Raw genomic sequence first — 13,985 nt, forward strand, 5'->3', positions numbered from 1 at the left:
CTCCAAGATATTTGGAACAACCTTCCTACTGAATTACGCTAATAACTGTGTGCAAGTGTACCAAAAGGAATTAATTAAGAATAAAGGGCGGTCATGCCAAATATTGATGAGATTTAGATCTCTCTTTTGTTCATTCATTTTCATTTTGTTAATTGCTAAAAATAAACTATTAACACTTCTATTTTTAAAACAATCCTTAGTTTGCAGTATTTTTTTTTTTACACACTAGTGTAAAGCGTTTGTTTTTGCAAATATATTTATATAACTAGCTGAAGAGCCCGGCGCTGCCCGGGCATAGTAACTAACTGTGGATAGTTATAACAAATTATAATTATCCTCCATCCCATAGTCCCGTGCCCATATACCCAACATACCTATCCTCCATCCCATAGTCGAGTGCCCATATACCCATCACACATCCTCTATCCCATAGTCCCATGCCCATATACCCATCATACATATTCTCCATCCCATAGTCCCATGCCCATATACCCATCATACATATCCTTCATCCCATAGTCCCGTGCCCATATACCCATCATACATATCCTTCATCCCATAGTCGAGTGCCCATATACCCATCACACATACTCCATCCCATAGTCCCATGCCCATATACCCATCACACATCCTTCATCTCATAGTCCCATGCCCATATACCCATCATACATATCCTCCATCCCATATTCCCGTGCCCATATAACCATCATACATATCCTTCATCCCATAGTTGAGTGCCCATATACCCATCACACATCCTCCATCCCATAGTCCCATGCCCATATACCCATCACACATCCTCCATCCCATAGTCCCATGCCCATATACCAATCATACATATTCGCCATCCCATAATCGAGTGCCCATATACCCATCACACATCCTTCATCTCATAGTGAGCTCGGATATGGACCCTCTCCAGTTTGCCTACAGGCCGGGCATTGGTGTGGATGATGCCATTATCCACCTTCTAGATAGGACTCTCTCTCACCTGGAGAAACCTGGGAACACTGTGAGAATAATGTTCTTCGATTTCTCTAGTGCTTTTAATGCCATACAGCCAGGTCTACTGAGAGACATGCTGGGCCTTGTTGGCGTGGACCTCCAACTCACCACCTGGATCCTTAACTACCTCACGAACCGACCTCAGTTTGTAAAGGTTCGGGACAGTGTGTCAGACACGGTGATCTGCAATACAGGGGCACCTCAAGGTACAGTTCTTGCCCCTTTTCTCTTCACACTGTACACTGCGGATTTTAAGTGCAACTCATCTAGCTGCTACTTGCAGAAGTATTCTGATGACTCTGCAATAGTAGGCCTCATCACAGGAGGAGATGAAAGAGAGTACAGAGATACTAACCAAGCTTTTGTGAAGTGGTGTCAGAGGAACCACCTTAGGATAATTCCGGGAAGACCAAGGAATTGGTGGTGGACTTTCACAAGGGAAAAAATCCACCAGTAGTGGTGAACATTCAGGGAAATGACATTGAGATAGTCGACACCTATAAGTACCTTGGTGTGATCCTCAATAATAAGCTTGACTGGGCCCATCACTTGGATGCAGTGTACAGGAAGGGCCACAGTAGGCTTTATCTGCTCAGAAGGCTGAAAGCCTTCGGAGTTAGGGGGGCACTCCTTGCATCCTTCTTCAACTCTGTTGTGGCATCAGTCATCTTCTTTGGTGTGGCATGCTGGGGTAGTGGCATATCAACCAAGGACAGGAATAGGCTGGACAAACTGAGTAGAAGGGCCAGCTCTGTCCTGGGATGCCCCCTTGATCCAGTTCAGGAAGTAGGCGACAGGAGGATACTGGCCAAGGTGAGCTACATGGTGCAGAATGATTCCCATCCCATGCATGAGACCGTGACAAAGTTGTGCAGTACTGTCAGTGACCGGCTACTTCATCCTAAATGTGAGAGGGAGCGCTATCGAAAGTCCTTCCTTCCTGCTGCAGTTAGGCTGTATAACCAGCACTGTCCAAAACGGAGAACAACCCAAACAGTGAACTGATAGATCCAAAGTTGTGGTAGTCCGGTTATATCTTTTTTTTTTTCTTTCGTATTTGTACCTACCTACTGTCAATGTAATGCCTTTATGCATCTGTATCTGTACTTGTTCCTGCCTTGCTGCTGTAATGTTCTGAATTTCCCCATGGTGGGACGATTAAAGGATTATCTTATCTTATCTTAGTCCCATGCCCTTTTACCCATCATACATATCCTCCATCCCATAGTCCCATGCCCATATACCCATCATACATATCCACCATCCCATAGTCCCGTGTCCATATACCCATCATACATATCCTCCATCCCATAGTCCAGTGCCCATATACCCATCACACATCCTCCATCCCATAGTCCCGTGCCCATATACCCATCATACATATCCTCCATCCCATAGTCCAGTGCCCATATACCCATCACACATCCTCCATCCCATAGTGAACCATTATGACATCATAGTGAGCGGCGGGGCTTGCAACCTATGATGACATCAGCATCGCCATGGCAACCATTATGACATCATACTGAGGGACGGTGCTTGATACACACACACTTTTTCCCCATTATGTAGAGAGGGGCAGAATTGTTTGGTGAATTGGAACGTGCGGGGTTAAAATTTTGCCTCACAACATAGCCTAGGACGCTCTCGGGGTCCTGACGTGTGACTGTGCCAAATTTTGTGGCTGTAGCTGCGACGGTGCAGATGCCAATCCCAGACATACACACACACATACTTACATACATACATGCATACATACATACATACATACACTTGAGTTTTATATATTAGATGTCTGAAGTCGAGGGTGTGATATGTTCTGGTTCAATACTATGAGTGAGTGACTGGAACTGAGTAACGGACTGTGTGAAGGAAAAGAGCAAAACTAATTTGCCTAGAAAATTATTACTGAGGACAAGAGGTAAAGAATTGTAATGTGGCGGGACGGTAGCCATGGGCGAGGTCCTTGTCTTCTGAACCCCGACACCTTCTTGGGAAGACCTTTTCCTTCAACTTTGCCTTACAGCAGCGGCCACTCACTGCTGTAGGCTGGAACATCCACTTCCGACACTCCCTCTGATAGGCGTATCCTCTGAAGGGCTGGACAGCTCATTGGACCCTTTTGTTCCTTCTACACCCACGATGGATGGGAATGTCTCGCTGTTCTGTGCCACTAATAGCCATCTTTCTTGTAACTTGAGCCTTCCCCACATTGCTCAGATCTTCCTGAGGCAAGACTCAATCCTGCCGATTATGCTAGGTGTAATGGGGAGTGGAATGGTAGCCATGGACGAGGTACTCATCTCCTGCTCCCCAGCACTTTACATGAAAGTGGGGCTCCTGGATGGGTGTGTGGACTTGTGTCATAGGGGCGGTACATCTATGCAGGTCACATGTAACTGATGATGTTGATTTTCCAGGACCAGATGTTAACCAGTTCATGAAAGGAGATCATAATTTAAAATTTAACTTCTTTTTACTGAAGAATAACTTGAGATGAGAAGGTCACTTTTGCATTTTGTCATTGCTCTCACTCCTAGAGGTACTGTACAATAGCATGAGGCGGTGTCTACAACACTCAGAAGTTGTTCAGGTAGTGCAGCTCATCCAGGATTGCTCATTAATGCGAATTGTGGCAAGAAGGGTAGCTGTGTCTGTCAGCACAGTGTTCAGAGCATGGATCAGATAGCAGGAGACAGGCCAGTACACCAGGAGACTCGGAGGAGGAACTAGGAGGGCAACAGGACCGCTACCTTCTCCTTTGTGCAAGGAGAAACAGGAGGAGCAGTGCCAGAACTTTGCAAAATGATCTCCAACCGGCCACTAACATCCATGTGACTGATCAAACTGTCAGAAAAAGACACCATATGGGTGGTATGAGGGCCCGACATCAACAAATGGGTGTTGTGCTTACAGTCCAACACCATGCAGTGCGATTAGCAATTGCCAGAAAACACCAAGATTGGAAGATTCGACATTTGCGCCATGTGCTCTTCACAGATGAGAGCAGGCTCAAACTGAGCTTGTGACAGATGTAACAGAGTCTGGACACCGTGGAGAACATTCTACTGGCAGCAACATCCTCCAGCATGACTGGTTTGGCAGTGGGTCAGTAATAGTGTTGGGAGGCATCTCTTTGGAGAGCCGCACAGCCCTCCATGGCCTAACCAGAGGTATCTTGACTGCCATTAGGTATTGGGATGAGATCCTCAGACCCAGGTGAAGTGGCCCTGGGTTTCATCTGATGCATGAAAATGCTAGGCCTCATATGACTGAAGTGTGTCAGCAGTTCCTGCATGATGAAGGCATTGTTGCTATGGACTGGCCTGCCTGTTCTCCAGCCCTGAATCCAATCGAGCACATCATGTCTTGTTCCATCCACTAACGCCACATTGCGCCACAGACTATGCAGGAGTTGACTGATGCTTTAATTCTGTCTGGGAGGAGATCCCTCAGAAGAACATCCACTGCCTCATCATGAGCATGCCCAGGCATTCTACGGAGATCATAAAAGAGCGTGGAGGCCACACATACTACTGAGCATCATTTCCTTATCTTGAGGCAATTCCACTGATGTTGGATCAGCTTTTAATTTGATTTTCCACTTTTATTTTGAGTATCATTCCAAATTCAGACCTTCATGGGATATTAATTTTGATTTACATTGATCATTTTTATGTTTTATTGTTCCCAACGCATTCCACTTACATTCAAACCTCCCGCAAAAAGTGTTTCGGGCATATACATCAATGGGGCCATTGATTATAATAGTGCAGACAGAGTCACCTTGTGCTTTGTTATGCATAATTTTTGGCCACATATGCCTATTGGAGGTGGATACCAAAACATGGTATAATGCATTTAGCTGTCTTGCTCTAATAGGGGTATATGGGCAAAAATGACCTAGTACACAGTGAACCCATATACACCACTGTAGTCAGTGGCACAGTCAGCACATACGTCCTTGGTGTTCGGTCATAAGCTCCAACAGAGTACTGAATGTAGAAGAAAACGCTGTGTGAGAGGGGTCTAGGAAATCCAATATAACAGCAAACTCTATTAGCCTCAGATATCCTGTCGCCACCAGATGCCTTTCGTTGTCCTCACAATTCCCATGAAACAAAGTATATCACCCATGTAACCGAAGTCAATTAATCCCTCACAAAATTGACTGCTTTATGGTGTCCAGATCCCACAAATGTTGTGGCCACTTTAATCCTATCTGTTCTGTGTCTGGTTCCATTTCCCCAAACCCAATTCACTGGAAACAAGACAGAAAAAGCAAGAGAATTCTGTGCATCGGGCACATGAGCAACTCAGACCCAAACATTCAACTCCAAACATCTCAATACAAGGTGGCACTTGAAAGTTACCACTGACAGGAATCCCACCAAAATGTTATTTATACATTCTCAGATTATCAAACAAAAACCACAATTTCTTATTCTTGAAATACTCATCACAGACCATCAACACCGCAACTATGGGAAACAACTTCAGAAGGGCCATATTTTTTGTCAAACTTGCCTACATCCACTAAACCGGCCAGTCTCTAACCCACCATGATCAACCACCAAAACTGAATGCACCAGCTACATCCATAAGCAAGTCAAAATCTACATTAAACACTACCCTATCTAAACAAATTGTAAGAACTTCTTGGACCGCTGTGCTTACGGAACACACTCCTTTATATCCTGCAGCTCATCCAAGTACAGACGATATTCCATTCTATCAAAGTCTTCCTCAATGCCCAAATGGTTAACTCAGTTGATGGACCCTCTATCTTTTTGGGCGCCAACAGAATACTGAAATGACTAGTGACCATTTCTACTGTCTGCAGCAGTTCTGAGCACACCAATAACCCTGATGGTCCAATACATAGAAAATCATTTTAAGGGGTTGTCAACCCCTTGGACAACCCCTTCTCAACTTCTTATAAAATAACAGCCTATAGTCACCTCCGGTGCCAAAGCTGATCCAGTGATGATGGCACTGGCTCTCCTAGGTCTCACGTGACACTGTTCTGTGGCCGCTTCACACTCATTTGGACATAACTGATATCCAGAGGTAGATAGAAAGCAGCAGTAGTTCTCTCTTCTTTTGGGTGTCAGTTTCCTTCAAATGAAGTGAGAGTGAAGTGGCTGCTGATGAGCTACAGACCTCAGTAGTCGAGTAGAGAACAGTCCTTCTAAATACTGGAGGATGTATACAGTCAAGGCTCCTACTTTACCATGCATTCGGCAAAACTACTAAACATTTCAAGGTAAGACCAAAAAAATCAAACACCATTAGCGAAACAAGATTCTATATAAACTTACCCTCCCATTCGCAGTTCAAGGCCTCATGCACATGGCCGCATTTTCAGACCAAGTACGATGCAATAAAACATTGTATCACACTCAGACCATTGTTAGTCTCCAAGCTGGTCTGAGGAAAAAAAATCACAGCATGTCCAAGTTGTATCCGATTATCAAATGGCACTCGGCCATGTAAGTCAATGAGACCATGGAAAGCTTCGGATTGCACTCCGAAGACATCTGATGACATCTGATTTTCACAGACTGACAGAATGGAGATGATGGATACATTTTTCATCCCCATCTTCTCTTCAACTGAGAAAATTGTATCACACTAAGATCAAACTCTCATCAGACTCTGATAACACTGCGATTATCATAACCCACCGAAGTCTCTCGGATAAGAGAAAATATGCTCGTGGGACCTTAGCCCAACAAACAAAAGAACTATTATGGTGAACTGGCAACCTCCATGTCTATCTTCACCATGAAAGCCATCTTTCCCAAGCTGTAAGCCCATATGACCACATAATCACTCAGAATGACATTGTTGTGTACATGATCCATTTCTAGTAATAGCTTCAAGGTTCAGAAACCTTGAAGTAGTTAAAGCAAGTAACATACTCATTATTGTTATTCTTTGCGTATATAGCACCGCTTTACATAGATCTTCATAACCGGCCCATATGGTGCTCACAATATAGATTCCCCATCAGTATGTCTTTGGAGCGAGGGAGGAAACTGGAGAATCTTTAGGAACCCCATGCACACACAGGGAGAACATATAAACTCCTTGCAGATGTGGTCCTTGGTGGGATTTGAACCCAGGACCTCAAGACCTGAAAGGCTGCAGTGCAAACCCCTGAGCCACCATGTTGAGTCATTTGCCCTCTCTATACAATAATATAGTGCACAGATGCCAGCAGTATAGACATCTGAAAAAAGCAGAGAAGGCACTTCAGGCAAATAATCACCAGTGTTTTCCTGAAGTATTTTTGCCTTGGAAAACTTGATGGTTTTGCCTGTGTCTTAGGCTGGTTTCACACTTGCTTTTTTTTGCAGCGCGTTTTTCCCGCAAAAAAACGCATTGAAAAAACGCATACAAATGCATACAAACGCTGCGTTTTTTTCAAGCATTTTTATGCGCATGCAGGAAAAAAACATAGCGTTTTTGTGCGTTTGTATGCGTTTTTTGTGCGTTTGCGTTTTTTTACAGATTTTTGAAAAACCCCTCAAAAAAGAAAAAAAAAACCATTCAACAACACACAAGACCAATGGGACTTCATTGTGGGTGTGGTATGTTAATATATAGACCCTGTCTACAGTATTCTTCACATTTGCTTGATTCTTCTCGTGACCATGGATCTGCGCTGGAAGAGTTTTCACTTCAACTTGGATTTGGACATCGCGATGGCTCAGGCGTATGCAGTTGCTTGCCATGAACAAAGGAAGAGAGAGAGGCAGCGAAGACGGCAGCGGCGGCGTATGTGGATACATCCGATTGTTGAACGCCGGGAGAGCCGTGGGGCATACCACACCCTCTACAGCGAGCTCCAGGCAAACCCGGAGAAATTTACAGATTATATCCGGATGTCCCAAGAAAGTTTCAGGGATTTGCTTGCTCGTGTCCAACAATCCATCCGGAGACAGGACACACAGCTCCGTCGTGCGATTCCTCCTGAGGAACGGCTACTGGTGACATTACGGTACGTAATATTTAAAAACCAAGGGTTGCGGTCTGATGTTTTTTTTTTAAATTTAGTATTCAAAACCTTGGGTAATTAGTTTTCGTGAATGTACTAATATTTTATTTTATAGTTTTTTAAAATAATATACATAAATATTAATTTTACTTCTTTGTCTGTTCACAGATTCCTGGCGACTGGAGAAACCCTATCTTCACTACACTTCCAGTACCGTATTGGAATCTCTACCTTGTCTGGAATTGTTGCTGACACCTGCCGGGCTCTCTGGAATGTTCTTTGTCCAGAATTTATGCCCCTGCCCACCGCTGAAAAGTGGATGGAAATTGCTGACAAATTCTGGACAGTATGCAATTTCCCCAACTGTTTGGGAGCTGTTGATGGTAAACACATACGGATCATCAAACCCAAAAGAACGGGATCTGAGTACTATAATTACAAAAAGTACTTTTCAATAGTACTCATTGCGATTGCGGATGCTGGATGTATGTTTGTAGCAGTGGACATTGGAGCATTTGGCCGTGGTAATGACTCACAGGCTTTTAAAAACTCAGACATGGGCCGGAGGTTGTATGGCAACCAATTTAATTTCCCTATGCCACGGCCTCTTCCTCACACCGAAGCTCCGCCACTGCCCTTTGTAATGGTTGGCGATGAGGCTTTTCAAATGTGCGGAAACTTACTGAAACCCTACTCCAGCCGGGACTTGGACCACACCAAAAAAATATTTAATTACAGGCTGACCAGGGCCAGAAGAACTGCCGAGTGTGCTTTTGGGATTCTTGTATCCAGATGGCGAATTCTGGGCACGGCCATTAATCTTAAACTTGAAACAGTCGATGAGGTGGTGAAGGCCTGTGTGGTTCTACATAACTTTGTGATGGCTAAAGAGCACCCGACCTTTGAACTGGACGATGATGCTCCTAACCCATTGCCTGAATTCACTCAGCATCCTGACAGGTCATCCGTTGAAGTTGGCCAAATGAGGGACCAATTTGCGGCCTACTTTATTTCTGATGTAGGACGGGTGCACTGGCAAGATGAAATGGTGTAATGTTTTTGTTTGTTTATGGTAATAAAAAACCTTATTTGATACCATTACTGAGTGCACTATATTTTTTAAACTCCAATTAAATAAAAAACTTCCCATGTATAACTGAATTTTTTGATGTTCACACACCTGGGCAGGTAAATACACATATGAGTTAAAATGCAGCATTGCTAGTCTGCGTGAAATATATTGGAACGAGCAAAGCTGCAGGCCATGAATCAGGAAACCAATTTTTTTCAAGAGAAAATTGTCCAACTAGTTGAAAAAAAAGTATGTGATTTTTTCAAAACCCAACCCTCAAAACCCAACCCCAATGAAAGTCAATGGGGAATACAAGTCAGCATTGAGTGGATGAATGTAATCAGCTCAATTCCAACTTGTAGTGTAGAAATAGACAAGTTTCTAGAGTTATTACACTAGGCCTTGGAATGACTATACTAGGCCGTGGTATTTCAAATATGAGTATAGTAGGCCTTGGGCCTACGAGTATAGTCATATGTGAAATACCACGGCCTAGTATAGTCATACCAAGGCCTACTGTAATAACTCGATTTTTACCAACTAGCATCTTGTTTCACAAAAAACAAACTGGTGAAACTTTTTAAGAAAGAAACTTATTTTTTAGACAAGTTTCAGCAGTTTGTTTTTCATGAAACCAGATCCAAGTTGGTAAAACTTGAGTTATTACACTAGGCCTTGGTATGACTATACTAGTCCGTGTTATTTCACATATGACTATACTAGGCCTTGGGTTGGTTTTTAACATGTATTTACCCATCAGTGTGTGTGAGCGGCGCAAACAACATTAATGAAACTTTGTAATGGTGAACCACAAATGTAAATTTATTTTTAATCACAAAAATAAACCAAAAAATTATTTTTTCCGGCGTTTGGGGGGAGATGGTTTCAATTTGGGGGTGTGCAGGGAATATGCAACACTTGCAGTTGAAGACGGTGTTTGAGGGGAAGGGGCAACAAAACTTGGGGAAGGTAGTCCAGTTAAGGGAATTAAACTAGGAACACTTCGAGGATAGGAAATCTGTTCAGGTACATTTGTTGTAATGGCATGTCGCCGTAGGCTTGTGTGCCTGGACCGACTTTGGCCCAATGCCCGCCTTGATTGATATCGCCTTGAACTTGGGGCAAATATTGAGTGTAGGTCCCCCGTCTGCTGTTGCTGCTGCTGAGGTGGCTGCTGCTGCTGAGGTGGCTGCTGCTGCTGAGGTGGCTGCTGCTGCTGCTGAGGTGGCTGCTGCTGCTGCTGAGGTGGCTGCTGCTGAGGTGGCTGCTGCTGCTGCTCTTGGTTGGCAGTGCTCGTCCTTGCAGGAGGACTGGTGGCGGCAGTGATGGTCCAGGTTTGCGGAGTGGTGGTGGCAGGGCTACTACATGTTGTTGTAGCGGCAGGGCTGTTCCATGTTTGCCTAGTGGTGGCTGAGCTCCACGCATGCATGGGAGTGGCGGTGGTGCTCCAGACAGGAGCAGCGCTTGCCATGGTGGTGTCGGTGAAGTGACCAGCTGCACTCAGACTTGTGGTGGTGTAACGGTGGGTGTCCTGGCTTTGAATAGAGGTGTCCGTGCAGTGGTATGCAGCACAAGTCGGTAGTGAGGTGAAGCGAGTCAATGGTGGCACAGGTGGAAATGACACCACTGACTGCTGACCGTACCGATTATGCTGCATAGCCTGCAAGAAAGCATTGTTGCAGGCCTGCAGCACATTCAGCTGTTGCTCAGGACTAAGGTGTTCCGCCATGCCCTTTTCAATCTTACTAAAAAAATGGTGTGCTGGTCTGTTGAGGTCGGCCTCCAGACGGTCAAGGCGCTGTTCTACAGAATTGAAGCAGTGTTCAAAGTGGTTAAAACCACGTTCCATGAGTGCAAAACTGCTTTCAACTCTGTCGGACAGCGACTTGAGGCTGGAATTAAAGGCCTCGCTCAAATGCATAAACTTGGGCAAGACATTCCTGTCCAAGGCCCTCTGCCGCTGGCGGGTAGTGCCCGCATAACCAGTGGCAGAGACCTGGGACAGGGGAACACCTGATGGCCCAGCTTCCTGGTCACCAGCTGTGTGTGTGGCTGACCTGCAAGGTGCTTCCTGGCTGTCGGATGGCTGGGACGGGTCAGAGGACGTCCGAGGAAGGACCGCTCCAGGGCCAGGTTGCAGGGTGCTGCTCCAGGTGCTGTGGAAGAAAGGAAAATCATTACTACCATGCCTTTACAAGAAGCATCAGCTGTGGATTAGAAAAACACAGATTAATAAAAATAAAAACCCAAAATTTATAATACTTACGATCTCGTGGCAAGTACCGGTCTTAGGAACTGCAACGCGTGATAGTGACGGTATCTAGTTCTAGTCCTTGACGCAGATCCACTGCGAACCTGGCCCTCAGCATGAACATCACTGTTGAAGCGGTCCTTGATCGAACGCCAACGTGTTTGGACTTTGTCCACTGTATTGGGAAAAAAAAAACAGTGCCGTCAAGGACAACAGTCACTGCGGCACAATATAGCAATACAATACTCAAAGCAGTCACTGTAGAGCCCGATGACACTGTTGGGTTTCCTGCTAGAATATACCTAGCACGAAACCCAACAGTGCCGTCAAGGACAACAGTCACTGCGGCACAATATAGCAATACAATACTCAAAGCAGTCACTGTAGAGCCCGATGACACTGTTGGGTTTCCTGCTAGAATATACCTAGCACGAAACCCAACAGTGCCGTCAAGGACAACAGTCACTGCGGCACAATATAGCAATACAATACTCAAAGCAGTCACTGTAGAGCCCGATGACACTGTTGGGTTTCCTGCTAGAATATACCTAGCACGAAACCCAACAGTGCCGTCAAGGACAACAGTCACTGCGGCACAATATAGCAATACAATACTCAAAGCAGTCACTGTAGAGCCCGATGACACTGTTGGGTTTCCTGCTAGAATATACCTAGCACGAAACCCAACAGTGCCGTCAAGGACAACAGTCACTGCGGCACAATACAGAGCAGGGAAATACTCACTAAACGCCTTTTTGGAGGATGCTGTGGCGCTGTCCCAGCCATCCATCAACGCTGCGGCCACCTCATTCCATAGCCGCTGAGTCACCACATTGTCCTTGTACAGCCGGTCACGGCTGTCCCACAACGGCGCACGCTCCTGGACCAGGCTGATGAGCTGCTCATTATCCAGGTAGACGTCTTCATCCCGTTGTGGAACCTAGACAAAACACATTCATTAGAATAATCAAATTTAAATTGAATAAAAAGTTACAAAAAAAAGAAACATAAAAAAGAGTAAAAATAGAAGATAAAAAATAAAGAACATTACAAATCATTTGATACATACATTCCGTATCACCACCGGGACTTGGCTTCGCTGCTCCTGCTCTTCGCCCTCAGAAGTCCCGTCCGCAGAAGATGATGATGATGATGTCTTAAAAAAGTTGAAAAAAACGTAAGAGATTTGGAGTAGCAGCAGATATACTTACCAGATGCACGAAAATAATCACCTCACAGTCTGCTTGCGCCAATTCCTGCCGCGATGGGGAATATTCGGATTCTGAAGACATACTGCATGTAAAAATAATAAAAATCATTAGTACATACATAATTTAAAAGGACAGGCATATAATGTAATATACTCACATTCTTGCGCTGATAAGATGGGTTCCTTGGTGACTGTCTGCTCTCCAATCTGTCAGTGTAGTAGTGGCAGAGTTTTGGCAGGCACCTCCTTTATATAGACTTTTTTTTTTACTTTAGAAGTTTATAACTAGTACAACAAGTGGACACCACCAAAAAAACGCGGCGCTAAAAAAACGCATACATGCGCATGCCAGTGCGCACGTATGCGCATCCATAGGCTATAATGGCCATTTTTAGCGCAAAACGTGCGCATACGTGCGCATGCGCTTTTTTGCAGGACCAAAAAATGCAACATGTAGCGTCTGTGAAATACAAACGCACACCCCAAAAAACCGCAGCGCATGAAAATCGCATACTTGCGCATGCCAGCGCGCAGGTATGCGCACCCATGTTAAATATAGGGGAAAAAACGCATGCGCACGTATGCGTTTTTTTCAAGCGCAAAAAAACGCAAATGTGAAACCAGCCTTAGGCCGGGGTCACACTTGCGAGAAACTCGCACGAGTCTCGTTTTTCAATACCCGGCACTGCCACCGGCATTCGGGACAGGAGTGTGCAGCTGCATTTCTTTCTATGCAACTGAGCGCTCCGGTCCGAGTGCCAGCGGCAGTGCCGGGCATTGAGACGCGAGACTCATGCGAGTTTCTCGCAAGTGTGACCGCAGCCTTAAAGACGCTGTGGAACATGTCCTTAAAGCAGGTTTATGTGGATTTTGACCTGGAAGCCACATCAATAATCACATAAAAAAACTCAGTGTGAACATACATGATGGTTTTGCTCTTAGGCCGGGTGCATATGATCTGTAAGTAGCTGCGCTTGGTGGGACGCAGCGTATGCCGTCTATTGATCGCGGGTAAATCCGTATGTGTTCACTGAAAAGTGCAGATTCATGGCATTCAATACATTGTTTGGGTGAAATTTCTCTTGTGGAGACTAGCGTCTCCGCAAGAGAAATTGACGTGCTTCAGTCTGGGAAGCCTCAACACATGTCTGTCACCGCGGGCATCTGTGGGCACATAGTGGGCATGGTATTTCTTGATTTCTTGAAATCCTATTCACTATGCCGTAAGACCTGTCCGCTGCAGATTTGACGCTTCATAAGTATGAAGCCTCAACCTGAAGCAATGACTGATCGTATGCACCTACCCTAACAAGACCTTTTGCCATTCATTTTGGGACACAATTTTTTATGTGGATTTTGAAGCAGATTCTACTCCAAAATCCACATAAAAAAGCTTCAAATATTCATTCTTTGGGTAAGTTCACAAAAAGTTTTTTGATGTCGA

The sequence above is a fragment of the Dendrobates tinctorius genome, unplaced genomic scaffold (assembly GCF_039654945.1).
Source record: "Dendrobates tinctorius isolate UK_male_01 unplaced genomic scaffold, ASM3965494v1 ptg000129l, whole genome shotgun sequence".
In the NCBI taxonomy this organism is placed as follows: domain Eukaryota; kingdom Metazoa; phylum Chordata; class Amphibia; order Anura; family Dendrobatidae; genus Dendrobates; species Dendrobates tinctorius.